At 45.5% G+C, this 14,944-nt stretch overlaps 1 protein-coding gene across 4 annotated transcripts in view; it reads left to right on the top strand.

Moving 5' to 3' along the window:
• The window catches only part of LOC115106113 (coiled-coil domain-containing protein 136-like), a 46,506-nt gene that overhangs the window by 5,635 nt on the left and 25,927 nt on the right, over positions 1-14,944 (top strand). The gene's annotated exons all lie outside the window — the stretch shown is intronic.

The following is a 14,944-nucleotide window of genomic DNA, read 5'->3' as shown; positions in this document are numbered from 1 at the left end:
ATGATGCCACTCAATGTTCAGAGCTGAACAGTGAAAGTGACATTTACATGCATGAATCCATTGGGGCTGTACACTCAAGAGGGAAGAAATGGTTTGTGACACTACGATTACACAACAAGCAACAACAATGTCAACTGGATTCCGGTGCTACATGCAACGTAATGAGCTACAAAGACAAAATCAATCTGGCACCTGACACACATCTATTGCCCAGCGATACTAGATTAAAGCTGTACTCAGTAGAGCTAATGAGCTCTATGGGCACCTTTGACACCGAATGTGTTATTCGGGGACGCAAACACAAGCTGGAGTTTGAGATTGTGAAAACCAGTCAACATCCTCTCCTCTCAGGCTCTACATGCGAACCCCTGGGACTGATGCAGTTCACTGTACCAAATGACCTGCACATTGTGGATCATGTCCAGCATGGACACCTGTCCAAAGAACAACTACTCAGCAGATATGACGATGTATTCAACATGCCCGTTGAATCAGTGCCTGGGGAGGTACACTTTGAAGTGGATGAGAGCATCACTCCAGTCCAGTGTGCTCCTCGCAATGTGCCCATTGCAATGAAAGTGGCTGTGAAGGCCCAGCTGGACAAGTATGAGGCCGATGGCCACATGACATCTGTGACTGAACCAACTGACTGGATCAGCAATATGGTCATAGTGAAAAAAACAGAGAAGCTGAAGGTCTGCATCGACCCAAAGCATCTGAACCAAGCACTGAAACGATCCCACTACATCATGCCGACACTAGAGGATGTCCTCTATAAGCTTCCCAAGGCCAGGATTTTCACCTTGGTGTATGCCTGAGATGCATTCCTTCAATTCAAGCTGGACGAAGAAAGCAGCTTCATGACTACCTTCTGGACCCCCTGGGGTCGGAAACGCTGGCTCAAGCGCCCGTTTGGTGTCTCAGTGGCGCCTGAGGTATATCAACGCAAGCAGCACGAGTTACTGGCTGGGCTCAAGGGCATTGAACCCATTGCCGATGATGTCCTGATCGTTGGCTGTGGTGACACAGACGAAGAAGCAGAACGCGGCCACGATGTGAAGCTCCTGGCACTGATGGAGCGCTGACGATCAGTTAAGCTTCGTCTTGGCCTGAAGAAGCTGCAGTTCAAGGTGAAAGACGTCCACTTCCATGGCCACATTCTCTCAGCAAAAGGCCTGAAGCCGGACCCAGACAAGGTCCGAGCGATCCTCGACATGCCAAACCCGTCTGATGCAAAAGGAGTACAGCGTCTCATCGGTTTTGCAAACTTGCTTGCAAAGTTCATGCCACACCTATCAGCAGTCTGTAAGCCTCTGCGCCGGTTGCTGGACAAAGACACACCATGGCACTGGCTACCCAAGCACGAGGCCGCAGTGCAGGAGATGAAATCTCTGGCTTCATCCATGCCAGTGTTGCGCTACTACGACGTCACGAAGCCTGTCACAATCCAGAGCGACTCCAGCCAAAGGGGACTTGGATGCTGCCTTATGCAGGAAGGCCAGCCCGTTGCGTTTGCCTCAAGAGCGCTCCACCCCACCGAACAAAACTATGCACAAATTGAGAAAGAGTGCCTCAGCATCGTCTTCTCCTGCTAGCGATTCCATCACTACCTATATGGCCGAGAGCTGGTCACTGCTGAAACTGACCACAAACCACTCCTCTCCTCAAAGCACCCAAGAGGCTTCAAAGCATGCTCCTGACTCTGCAAAACTACAGCCTGAAGGTCATTTACAAGCCAGGACCAGAGATGTACATCAGCGACACACTGAGCAGGGCAACAGCACAATGTACAGGCAGAGGCAATGTCTATCAGCGGCAGGCCATCTGTTCGCTACAGCAGGAACAACAAGATGTTCAACAGATTAATCAGGCAGACTACTTAAACGTCACAGATCACCACCTAGCCCAGATCAGGCAAACCACTGACAAGGACGAAAACCTACAGTCACTGAAGTCCATGGCTCTTGCAGGTTGGCCATACCTGAAAGATGAGACACCTTTCAGTGAGAGAATACTGGACCTTTCGAGATGAGATCAGCGTGCAAAAGGGCATCTTGTTCAGAGGTCAGAAGGTCATTATTCCCAAATCACTACGTCCAGAGATGCTTACCCGCATACACTCCAGTCACGTTGGAGGTGACGCATGCTACCGCCAGGCCCGTGAAACATTATACTGGCCAAACATGCAAGCAGAAATGAAAGACTTTGTCAGCAACTGTACCACATGCAACGAGTACGCTCCTGAACAGCAAAAGGAAACCATGATGTCACACGAACTGCCCACAAGGGCCTAGCAAATCGTCAGCATGGACTTATTCAGCCACAGACAAAAGGACTATCTTCTCATCGTTGATCACTACTCTGACTTTTGGGAAATTTAACTGCTCCCTGACTTGTCTGCAGAGACGGTCATAAAGCGCTGCAATGCGCAGTTTGCAAGGCAAGGTCAGCCTGACAAGGTAATCACGGACAATGGCCCACAATTCACTGCACAGTTCAAGCGTAACGCCTCAGAATGGGAGTTTGACCACGTGACCTCTCCAAGAAACCCAAAAGCAAATGGCAAGGCAGAATCAGCTGTCAAGATTGCAAAAAACCTGTTAAGCAGAGCCTTGTGCGACAGCAACGACCCATGGAAAGGGATCTTACAATGGAGGAACACACCCACCGAAAACATGGACAGCCGCCCAGCACAACGCCTTCTGTCCAGATGTCTGAAGACTACCATCCCAGTAGCTAACAAGCTACTTGAGCCCTGCGTCATGGTTGGCATCACAGACAAACTGTGTCACAGAAAGCAGCTCGCTATGTGCTTCTACGACCGGACTGCTCGAGACCTACCAGAGCTGGAGGTGGGTGAAACGATAAGGATGAAACCGCTGCCGGGAGACCACACAGGACTTTGGAGGCTGGGCACGTGCCTACAGAGAGTTGCACCACGTTCTTACCTGGTGGATGTTGGTGGCTCCCTCTATCGTCGCAATCGGGTGGATCTGCGAGTAGCAGAGCAGACAAACCAGAACACGCCATACACTCACCTAGATGAGCTGGATCACAGTCCAGGCCTAAGGGTAAGGGGTGCAGAATTGAGACATGAGCCAACTGAAGGTGAGGTTTCTACCTCACCAAGCTCTCCAGCTCGTGGCCCTAACCCTACCCCTGTCAGAGCCAATACTTAGTCACGGGTGGGTCGGCTGTGCAAGCCACCGGACAGGCTTACTCTGTAAGCAAGAGACTGTTAACTTGTCCTTTGTTAATGAAAAATTACAAATAAAACAAACATTTAAAAGGAAGATGACAACTGAAGTAAAAATAAAATGTCATGTTTTTTCAATTGTTATGACTTGACTGTTAAGAACTTCATGTTATGCCTTTATGTTTGCACTTTCTATTGAAAAGGATGATGTTACGGAGTCTATTATTCGACTAGCCGGACTGTTCCCCGGACTCCACGTGTAGGGATTTGTACAATGCACAAACAAGGCTCTTGAACTTGACATTGGTGTCTGTCTTCATTCCTTTATCCAACATATCATACAGAAACTGTTCCTTATGTTAATTATCCAAGACATACTATATTTGAGGTGAGAGTGTGAGTGTGAGTTGTGCAGTGGGTGGTTAAAGCAGGTACAATGTTGTAGGTGAGACAGTGTTGTAGTTTTAAAACTAGTTAGGGATAAGCGGAACACAAATGTCTCAACTGGCCAATTGCCAGGGAAAATGCAGAGCGCCAGATTCAAATAAAATACTATAAAATTCAAACTTTCATTAAATCACACATGTAAGATACTCAATTAAAGCTACACTCGTTGTGAATCCAGCCAACGTGTCAGATTTTAAAAAATGCTTTTCGGCGAAAGCATAAGAAGCTATTATCTGATAGCCTGCGGCATCTGCACCAGCAGTAAACAAAGGAGTTAGCATATTTCATATTTCAACCCTGCAGGCGCTACACAAAAAAATATAAAACATGCATTACCTTTGATGAGCTTCTTTTGTTGGCACTCCAATATGTCCCATAAACATCACAATTGGTCCTTTTGTTCGATTAATTCCGTCCATATACAGTGGGGCAAAAAAGTATTTAGTCAGCCACCAATTGTGCAAGTTCTCCCACTTAAAAATATGAGAGAGGCCTGTAATTTTCATCATAGGTACACTTAAACTATGACAGACAAAATGAGATTTTTTTTCTCCAGAAAATCACATTGTAGGATTTTTAATGAATTTATTTGCAAATTATGGTGGAAAATAAGTATTTGGTCACCTACAAGATTTCTGGCTCTCACAGACCTGTAACTTCTTCTTTAAGAGGCTCCTCTGTCCTCCACTCTGTACCTGTATTAATGGCACCTGTTTGAACTTGTTATCAGTATAAAAGACACCTGTCCACAACCTCAAACAGTCACACTCCAAACTCCACTATGGCCAAGACCAAAGAGCTGTCAAAGGACACCAGAAACAAAATTGTAGACCTGCACCAGGCTGGGAAGACTGAATCTGCAACATGTAAGCAGCTTGGTTTGAAGAAATCAACTGTGGGAGCAATTATTAGGAAATGGAAGACATACAAGACCACTGATAATCTTCCTCGATCTGGAGCTCCACGCAAGATCTCACCCCGTGGGGTCAAAATTATCACAAGAACGGTGAGAAAAAATCCCAGAACCACACGGGGGACCTAGTGAATGACCTGCAGAGAGCTGGGACCAAAGTAACAAAGCCTACCATCAGTAACACACTACGCCGCCAGGGACTCAAATCCTGCAGTGCCAGACGTGTCCCCCTGCTTAAGCCAGTACATGTCCAGGCCCGTCTGAAGTTTGCTAGAGAGCATTTGGATGATCCAGAAGAAGATTGGGAGAATGTCATATGTTCAGATGAAACCAAAATATAACTTTTTGGTAAAAACTCAACTTGTCGTGTTTGGAGGACAAAGAATGCTGAGTTGCATCCAAAGAACACCATACCTACTGTAAAGCAGGGGGTGGAAACATCATGTTTTGGGGCTGTTTTTCTGCAAAGGGACCAGGACGACTGATCCGTGTAAAGGAAAGAATGAATGGGGCCATGTATCGTGAGATTTTGAGTGAAAACCTCCTTCCATCAGCAAGGGCATTGAAGATGAAACGTGGCTGGGTCTTTCAGCGTGACAATGATCCCAAACACACCGCCTGGGCACTGAAGGAGTGGCTTCGCAAGAAGCATTTCAAGGTCCTGGAGTGGCATAGCAAGTCTCCAGATCTCAACCCCATAGAAAATCTTTGGAGGGAGTTGAAAGTCCGTGTTGCCCAGCAACAGCCCCAAAACATCACTGCTCTAGAGGAGATCTGCATGGAGGAATGGGCCAAAATACCAGCAACAGTGTGTGAAAACCTTGTGAAGACAGAAAACGTTTGACCTCTGTCATTGCCAACAAAGGGTAAATAACAAAGTATTGAGATAAACTTTTGTTATTGACCAAATACTTATTTTCCATCATAATTTGCAAATAAATTCATAAAAAAATCCTACAATGTGATTTTCTGGATTTTTTTTCTCAGTGTACCTATGATGAAAATTACAGGCCTCTCTCATCTTTTTTAAGTGGGAGAACTTGCACAATTGGTGGCTGACTAAATACTTTTTTTGCCCCACTGTATATCCAAAATGTCCATTTATAAAGCGCGTTTGATCCAGAAAAAAACAGCTTACAAAAAACGCAACGTCACTCCAAAATATTTCAAAAGTTACCTATAAACTTTGCCAAAATATTTCAAACTACTTTTGTTATACAACTTTAGGTATTTTTAAACGTTAATAATCAATCGAATTGTAGACGGGGAAATCTGTGTTCAATACAGGAAAGAAAACAAACCAGCGCCACTTTTCACGTCTTGCGCAACTCACAAAAGTGTCCCCAGTTCCTAGTTGGCCTACTTGTTGATTGCACAAAGGAATAACCTCAACCAAATTCCAAAGACTGGTGACATCCAGTGGAAGCGGTAGGAACTGACAACAGGTTCCTAAGAAATATCCCTTGGCAATAACAAGTCAGGGAACAGAGAGAGGCAAAAAACTAAAATCTAAACAGTTAGTCCTCAGGGTTTTGCCTGCTACATAGGTTATGTTATACTCACAGACATGATTCAAACAGTTTTAGAAACTTCAGAGTGTTTTCTATCCAAATCTATGAATAATATGCATATATTATATTATTGGCATGAGTAGCAGGAAGTTGAAATTGGGCACGCTATTTATCCAAAAGTGAAAATTCTGCCCCCTAGCCCCAAGATGTTATTAACAGGTGTAGGTGAGACAGTGTTGTAGTTTTAACAGGTGTAGGTGAGACGGTGTTGTAGTTTTAACAAGTGTGGGCGAGACGGTGTTGTAGTTTTAACAGGTGTAGGCAGTGTTCATTTTTGCACTGTTTTTCTGTTTTAGATTTAGTCTAGTCTTAGATATTTTTACCTTCGAGAATGTTTTGCAACTGAACGTTGTTCTCGTACCAGAGCCACAAGCCACGTTACCAGAGCCACGTTGCAGATTGAAAATTCCATGAGTAGAACTGATGTTATTCCTTATTCAACATGTCAGAGAGGCATGTTTGTTCTACATACAGCAGCATATTTCTATCAGAATTTTCCAAAACAATACCTCCCAGGTTGTTAGCTATAGCTGGTGTAGTTGGTGTAGCCAAAACAAATGGTTGAAGGTTCGGTCTGGAAGTAGTCCAGTTTTAGAACAGCCAGCAATATGCTTTATGACTGTAAAAAGTGGTCCACCAATACACGATAGAAAGTAAGAAGGTAGGGCGGGTATATGGGTCATGTCTTTAAAACGGTAAAGGCTAGAATCTCTGAGGAAAAGAGGGAGACTTGGTTACGGTGGCTGCAGAACCTGGCTATGAAATGCAGTGGGGAAAGTGGCAGGCTTGAACGAGACCACACTTTCAAAGACGGCCTACTTTTCTATACTAGAGGGAGAGAAAAACATAACTAGACTGTCGTTTCACTATTAAACTCAATGCTGCTATTGTTTTTCATTTAGTAAAGAAGCTTATTTCTTAACCAGGCAAAAGGTAGCTAACTAGAAGACTGGTGGTGACTGGTTCACGTGTATAATCGGAGCCACTCATTGCTCGCTCCTCTGCAGCGCACCAGCTGATGTAGTGATGTAGGCTGTGTGCTCCGTAGGCTGTGTGCTCCGGGTGCTGCGTGTCCTTTAGACTGCTGAACAGAACTGCTCTGTGGGTCTGTGCTACTAATATTCATGGTGCTTATCAATGAAAAGCTCTCAATCTCACCTAAAAACTCTTATCCAGTCCATTTAGTAGTCAGATTTTAGTCACAGAGATAACTGAAATGAAAACTAATTTTAGTTTAGTTATAGTCTTGTCAATTTCATCTGAAAAATAGGTGTTTGACAAAAATTGTAGTCACTATTTTCGTTGACGAAATTAACACTGGGTGTAGGTGCGACATAGTTTAACAGGTAGAGGTGAGACAGTATTGTAGTTACAGTATGTAAAGGTGAGTTTGGGTTAGCCACAGCTCTCTGTGTTGAGTTGCTGTTCAAGATAAATTGAGTTAGCCAAAGCTGCTCTGGCAGAGTGGATGGGGCTAGTTAGCTGTTGTAGCTGTGAGTTAGCCATAGCTGGTCTATTGGGTTAATTGGGTTTGATAGCTAGTCTGAAGGACTTGAGCTATGTAGAGCTAGCTATACCCAGATGAAATAGAGAGTCCCGGGAGTTCTCTCTGTAAAATGCTGTCTCTGATCAAAGCCAAAGTCCATTGTGATCTTCAGAGCTGCTTTGTGATGGCTCGGAGTGTGTAAGCTTATGCTGCATGGTTCATTCTCTGTGTCTGTGTGTGGTTCATTCTGTGTGTGTGTGCTGATGGCCCAGTTTATTCTGCTATAGAAATGACTACAGTGTTTCTCCACTCTCACTACAAAGTACTGACAAACACACAGCATCTCTCTCTCTCTCTCTCTCTCTCTCTCTCTCTCTCTCTCTCTATCCCCTCTCATCTGATTTGACTGACAAATCACCCAAAGATGTTACTTCCTCACAGTTGGCTTCTAAGGAGTTCGATAGAGAGGTAGAGGATAAATGGAGGCACTGGGAGAAGGACAGAGAAGGTCTCCACCCACTGCATCTCAATCTCCTTTGATCTGACTGCGACACTCTAGAACACCTCGTCCATGTTGTGTCAGTGACTCCCCTGTCCTTTAGCTCTGCTGTGCTGGTGTTCCATAAGTACGTACAACCCCCCCCTGATATGCCTTTGAAGAACCACTGACTCCCATAGCTCTTCCCTCAATACCCACTGGTTTCACCAGTTCCTGTCTCTACTTGTCCACCCCCAGCAGCTGCACCCCTCCTCTCTCTCTCTCCACATATGCCATGTATAGCACCCACAGAGCCCAGCGCGTGCCAACCTCATCCTCCCACCATCACGCCTCCATGGCCCACTAACACACTACTCTACTGCAGTCTCTCTCTCTCTCTCTCTCTCTCTCTCTCTCTCTCTCTCTCTCTCTCTCTCTCTCTCTCTCTCTCTCTCTCTCACACACACAGGGAGACAGCTGCACCCCTCCTCTCTCTCTCTCCACATATGCCATGTATAGCACCCACAGAGACCAGCGCGTGCCAACCTCATCCTCCCACCATCACGCCTCCATGGCCCACTAACACACCACTCTACTGCAGTCTCTCTCTCTCTCTCTCTCTCTCTCTCTCTCTCCCTGCTCTCTCTCTCACACACAGGGAGACAGCTGCAGCCATAGTTCTGCCTCTGCATCCTCATATTAGAGCCTGTCTCCTCTCCTCTGTCATCTGTAATTGGATGTGACTTGCGATGAAAAGTTCAGGATCGTGACCCATTGCCTGGGGTTACCCTCTCTGTCTATCTCTCCAGCAAAAACGAGGCCTCTGGAGTCTTCCCTCCCTTCCTGCCAGTAACCTGCCCCCCCCCAAAAGTACAGTCATGAGAGCTGATTGTCTAGTTGCAGTATAACCTTCTTTAAATTGTGTTTACTATGTTTACTCTCTCTCTCTCTCTGGTGTGTGTGGGCTGCTGTCTAACAGGATAATTATCAGTGTAGCTGAGTACTGAACTCCTACACTGTCTCTGTATTACGACCCATTTAAAGGCAATATCTGTCAAACTAACAGTTCATCACTATACCCTCATCTAGTCACTAGAAGTCTGACTGGAACAGGACTGTAGACTGGGGATTTGCTTCTGCTGCTTTGAGCCAAGTCTGGAAAGGGTTTGAGGTCTGTGGACGTGTATCCTGGCTGGCAATCGCTATGAAATATCCTGTTTCGAATGACCATCTGCGTCCCAAAATGGCACCTTGTTCCCTATATAGTGCACTACTTCTGACCAGAGCTCTATGGTCTATGTAAAGTAGTGAACTACAGTATATAGGGAATAGTAAGGGGTGGCTGGTAGCCTAGTGGTTAGAGCGTTGGGCCAGTAACCCAAAAGGTTGCTGGATCGAATCCCTGAGCTGACAAGGTAAAAATATGTTGTTCTGTCCCTGGACAGCAGTTAACCCACTGTTCCCCGGGCACCGTGGATGCTAAGGCAGCCCCCCGCACCTCTCTAACTCAAAGGAGTTGGGTTAAATGCGGAAGACACATTTCAGTTGAAGGCATTCAGTTGTTCAACTGACTAGCTTTCCCCTAGTGCCATTTGGGATGTTAACTAATGACACTGCACTAACTCAGCAGTTTCAGGTAAACTAGCTAAACCATTGTGATTTAATTATAATGTCAATACTAGATACAGTGGTTAGCTAGCTTGGAGGAAGTATTTAATGTTTTGTGCACTGTGTCTGTGCACTTAGCTACCCATTGCATATGAAGTGTGACTGGCTCATCCGTGGATGTACAGAGAAAATGCACTCTTTTTTTCTGATTGGTTCAAAGTTACTAATGAGCATTGTAATTCTACAATTTGAATTGGTAGGTTCGTCACTACCAAGTCGGCACGCAGCAGGTAACGCTTTTGTCTAGCAAGAGGAGGAAGGGCCTCCCACTGTGATAAGTACACATCGGCAGTGAGATTCTCAGTGTGTTTCCTGCTTTAGAAGTAAGCTATGTTATTAGACTAGTAACCTTCTGTGTTACAGTATAGACTTAGTGAGAAGTGTGTGTCTGTGTTAGGCTGTGTGTGAAGTGGTGTGTTGGTGGGGTGTTGAGAAATGTGTGTCTGTGTTAGGCTGTGTGTGAAGTGTTTTAGTCGGGGTGTTGAGAAGTGTGTGTCTGTGTTAGGCTGTGTGTGAAGTGGTGTGTTGGTGGGGTGTTGAGAAGTGTGTGTCTGTGTTAGGCTGTGTGTGAAGTGGTGTGTTGGTGGGGTGCTGAGAAGTGTGTGTCTGTGTTAGGCTGTGTGTGAAGTGGTGTGTTGAGAAGTGTGTGTCTATGTTAGGCTGTGCGTGAAGTGGTGTTTTAGTCGGGGTGTTGAGAAGTGTGTGTCTGTGTTAGGCTGTGTGTGAAGTGGTGTTTTAGTCGGGGTGTTGAGAAGGGTGTGTCTGTGTTAGGTTGTGTGTATGCAGGTGGCACATGGGCACAGAGTTGGGTGTATTATTGGTCACTCTAATCAGTTGGCCTACTGAATATAATACAACGGTGATATATACAACCTAACAGTTACTAATTGGTAAATAGTAACCCTTATTTTTGTTCATTACCATGGAATCCCAAATTTGGTAGTGCATGGGCAGATTTCCTCTTGTTATGTCATTCACTGACATACCTTAGAGAGCTATTTATAACCTGTCAGGAATTTCCAGTTGATCATCTACCAGCCTATGTTAGCTAGGTAGGTACGTAAGGCTAACTAACCAGCTATATAACTGTTGTAGTTACCATGGCCAGATTATGTGCCCATGGGGGCCTCAACCAACAGGAGGCCCCCATTGATTTTGATGTGTCACTCAGGTACACTACATATATATATATATATATATATATATACATACAAAAGTATGTGGACACCCCGTTGCTAACAGGTGTATAAAATCGAGCATACAGCCATGCAATCTCCATAGACAAACATTTGCAGCTGATTGGCCTTACTGAAGAGCTTAGTGACTTTCAACGTGGCACTGTCATGGGATGCCACCTTTCCAACAAGTCAGTTCATCAAATTTCTACACTGCCAGAGCTGCCCTGGTCAACTGTAAGTGCTGTTATTGTGAGGTGGAAATGGCTAGGAGGAACAACGGCTCAGCCGAGAAGTGGTAGGCCACACAAGCTCACAGGACCGGAGCATCGAGTGCTGAAGCACGTAGCGCGTAGAAATCATCTGTCCTTAGTTGCAACACTCACTACCGAGTTTCAAACTGCCTCTGGAAGCAATGTCAGCACAAGAACCGTTCGTCGGGAGCTTCATTAAATGGGTTACCATGGCTGAGCCCCCGCACACAAGCCTAAGATCACCATGCCAAGCTTTGGCTGGAGTGGTGTAAAGGTCGCCGCCATTGGACTCTGGAGCAGTGGAAACGCGTTTTCTGGAGGGATGAATCATGCTTCACCATCTGGCAGTCCGAAGGACGAAGAATACTACCTGTCCCAATGCATAGTGCCAACTGTAAAGTTTGGTGGAGGAGGGATAATGGTCTGAGGCTGTTTTTCATGATTCGGGCTAAGCCTCTTAGTTCCAGTGAAGGAAAATCTTAACACTACAGCATACAATAACATTCTAGACAATACTGTGCTTCCAACTTTGTGGCAACAGTTTGGCGAAGGCCCTTTCCTGTTTCAGCATGACAATGCCTTTGTGCACAAAGCGAGGTCCATACAGAAATGGTTTGTCGAGATTGGTGTGGAAGAACTTGACTGGCCTGCACAGAGCCTTGACCTCAACTCCATCGAACACCTTTGAGATGAATTGGAACGCCGACAGTGAGCCAGGCCTAATCGCCCAACATCAGTGTCCAACCTCTAATGCTCTTGTGGCTGAATGGAATCAAGTCCCCGCAGCAATGTTCCAACATCTAGTGGAAAGCCTTCCCAGCAGCAAAGGGGGGACCAACTCCATATTAATGGCCGCGATTTTGGAATGGGATGTTTGACGAGCAGGTGTCCACATATTTTTGGTCATGTAGCGTATCATTGTATAAACACACATAAGATGGCAAAATGTGTAGAATTGCATGAACTTCGCTTTAAAAGCTTTATTTGAGTACCCCTGCTCTATACTAACCAGACAGGAGCCATCTCCAAAAGGGCTCGTGGGTGTGGACTGCCCTTGTATGGTCGTATCATTTTTTTATTCTACCAAGTGCGTGTGTGTCAATCCTTATGAAAGATCTCGGCTGACATAACCTACATATTTGTCTCGGTGAGAATGTGAATTCATAACATGACTAGATTCCTGTCATGGTTTTTCTTCTGAATGGGATTTTTTTTTCCTCGAGTGAGTGACGTCAATACAAAAGATGGTTGGGCTCATTGGAATGGGGGGGGGGGGGGGGATTCGAGTTAAGTGAGGATTCTGCACATAACTGTAGTTTAAGGTGTGTGTGTGTTTTCTCCAAATGGGACCATGAGACTGTTCCCAAGAAGACTGCATTGTGTCTATGCGGTGCTACTAGACATTGACAGTGTGTGTAGGACTTGAGTGTGTGGGATGTCATCTTTGTGAGTGTGAGGGGGCTGTTACCTTAGTGTGTTAATAGATAATTAGGACATGAATGATAGAGGTAGGGGAGAGAGAGTCAAATCGATAACATTATGTCCCAATGCCCTTCGTCCTCCATTTTCATCATCCTACAGTATCCCCTCTGCTCTGGCCCTGTGTGTAGTCAGGTTAGTCATATGGATTTTATTAGCCCTCGCTCTGTGTGTGTTTGTTTGTGTGTGTGAGAGATGGTGTGTGTATTCATAATCTAGTAAATCACAGAGACAGGGGTGCTCTGATAGGACATATTTTCCTCATATTGATCTCCCTTCCCTCATACAGAAGGAAAAACAAATTGCATTTGGTTTATAAACGGGTAAACATTAATACTGGTGATTAGTCTAGTCTGGTTTAGGCTTTGATTTATGTCCTCTCAACCTTTCCTACTCTTTGACACTGTTCATTCCATTTTACACCTATCTTCTCCTGCCTATCTTCTTCCGCCTATCTTCTCCCGCCTATCTTCTCCCGCCTATCTTCTCCCGCCTATCTTCTCTCTCCTATCTTCTCTCTCCTATCTTCTCCCGCCTATCTTCTCCCGCCTATCTTCTCCTGCCTATCTTCTCCCGCCTATCTTCTCCCGCCTATCTTTTCTCTCCTATCTTCTCCCACTTATCTTCTCTCTCCTATCTTCTCCCACTTATCTTCTCTCTCCTATCTTCTCCCGCCTATCTTTTCTCGCCTATCTTCTCCCACCTATCTTCTCCCGCTTATCTTCTCTCTCCTATCTTCTCCCGCCTATCTTCTCCCGCCTATCTTCTCCCGCTTATCTTCTCTCTCCTATCTTCTCCCGCCTATCTTCTCCCGCCTATCTTCTCCCGCTTATCTTCTCTCCCCTATCTTCTCTCCCCTATCTTCTCCCGCCTATCTTCTCCCGCCTATCGTCTCTCTCCTATCTTCTCCCGCCTATCTTCTCCCGCCTATCTTCTCCCGCCTATCTTCTCTCTCCTATCTTCTCCCGCCTATCTTCTCCCGCCTATCTTCTCCCGCCTATCTTCTCTCTCCTATCTTCTCCCACTTATCTTCTCTCTCCTATCTTCTCCCGCCTATCTTCTCCCGCCTATCTTCTCCCGCTTATCTTCTCTCTCCTATCTTCTCCCGCCTATCTTCTCCTGCCTATCTTCTCCCGCCTATCTTCTCTCTCCTATCTTCTCCCGCTTATCTTCTCTCTCCTATCTTCTCCCGCAAATTCTCTCCCCTATCTTCTCTCCCCTATCTTCTCTCGCCTATCTTCTCCCGCCTATCTTCTCCCGCTTATCTTCTCTCCCCTATCTTCTCTCTCCTATATTCTCCTGCCTATCTTCTCTCTCCTATCTTCTCTCAATCTTTTATAATCCATATTTTTTACTCATCAGTCTTTCTCTCCCTTCTTCAACTGTTTCGCTGTTTTTTTTTTCATTTTTTTTTCCATCTCATATGAAGTACTCATTACAGCTCTATCAAACATGAATTAAAAACACCACTGCCACAGTGATGATGTCTGATCTGGCCAGAGAGAAAGAAAGGGAAGATGCTGAGAGGCAGAGAACCAGAGGAGATGAGGCATGGAGGAAGTGAAGGAGAGAGAGATGTTAAATGTCTTCACAGAACTGATGCAGGCCTATTGATATTCCAGCACTGCTCTCCTCTGGCCTACGATCTACTGCCTTTTCTCATCAAGGCTGGGGTGCTGTGTGTGTGTGTGTGTGTGTGTGTGTGTGTGTGTGCGGTGTGTGTGCGGTGTGTGTGCGGTGTGTGTACGGTGTGTGTTCTGTGGTAAAAGCTGGGATAATGTTCACTTGGGGAGTGATGAAAGGAACAGAGCTGGATGGATTGATAAGGTGTATAGGTGTGTGTGGTGGTCCTCAGTATTCTGCCTCTGTCTCTTAGCCAATGTCACCCGCTTTGTATCAGTCTCACTCAGGAGTGTGTATGTATGTGTGTGTGTGTGTTTGTGTATGTGTGAGAAATCCAAGATGGCGTAGCAGTCGCACGTGTGTTTTGTCTTGTCCCGTGGAAATATCGTAAATATCGTTTTCCCCGTTTTTTTCTCTCGTATATATTTCGTATATATGTTCATCTCACTTTCCGAATATACTCTCCTGCAACCCGCCTCACCCAATGTGGTACGGATCTGCTATTTTTATACTTTAGAATTGGAACCCCCATCAGAAGCTAGGTAGCTAACTAGCTACTAGCTAGTAGTCAGCCACTATTAGCGGTCTTTCACCATCAACTAGGACATCAGCCAGCCTCAGCTTCGTCAATACCTGCCAGTCTACACAGCACGA

The sequence above is a fragment of the Oncorhynchus nerka genome, linkage group LG23, assembly GCF_034236695.1.
Source record: "Oncorhynchus nerka isolate Pitt River linkage group LG23, Oner_Uvic_2.0, whole genome shotgun sequence".
In the NCBI taxonomy this organism is placed as follows: domain Eukaryota; kingdom Metazoa; phylum Chordata; class Actinopteri; order Salmoniformes; family Salmonidae; genus Oncorhynchus; species Oncorhynchus nerka.
Note: the sequence above shows the minus strand (reverse complement) of the source record. Positions and strands in the feature narration are given on the sequence as shown.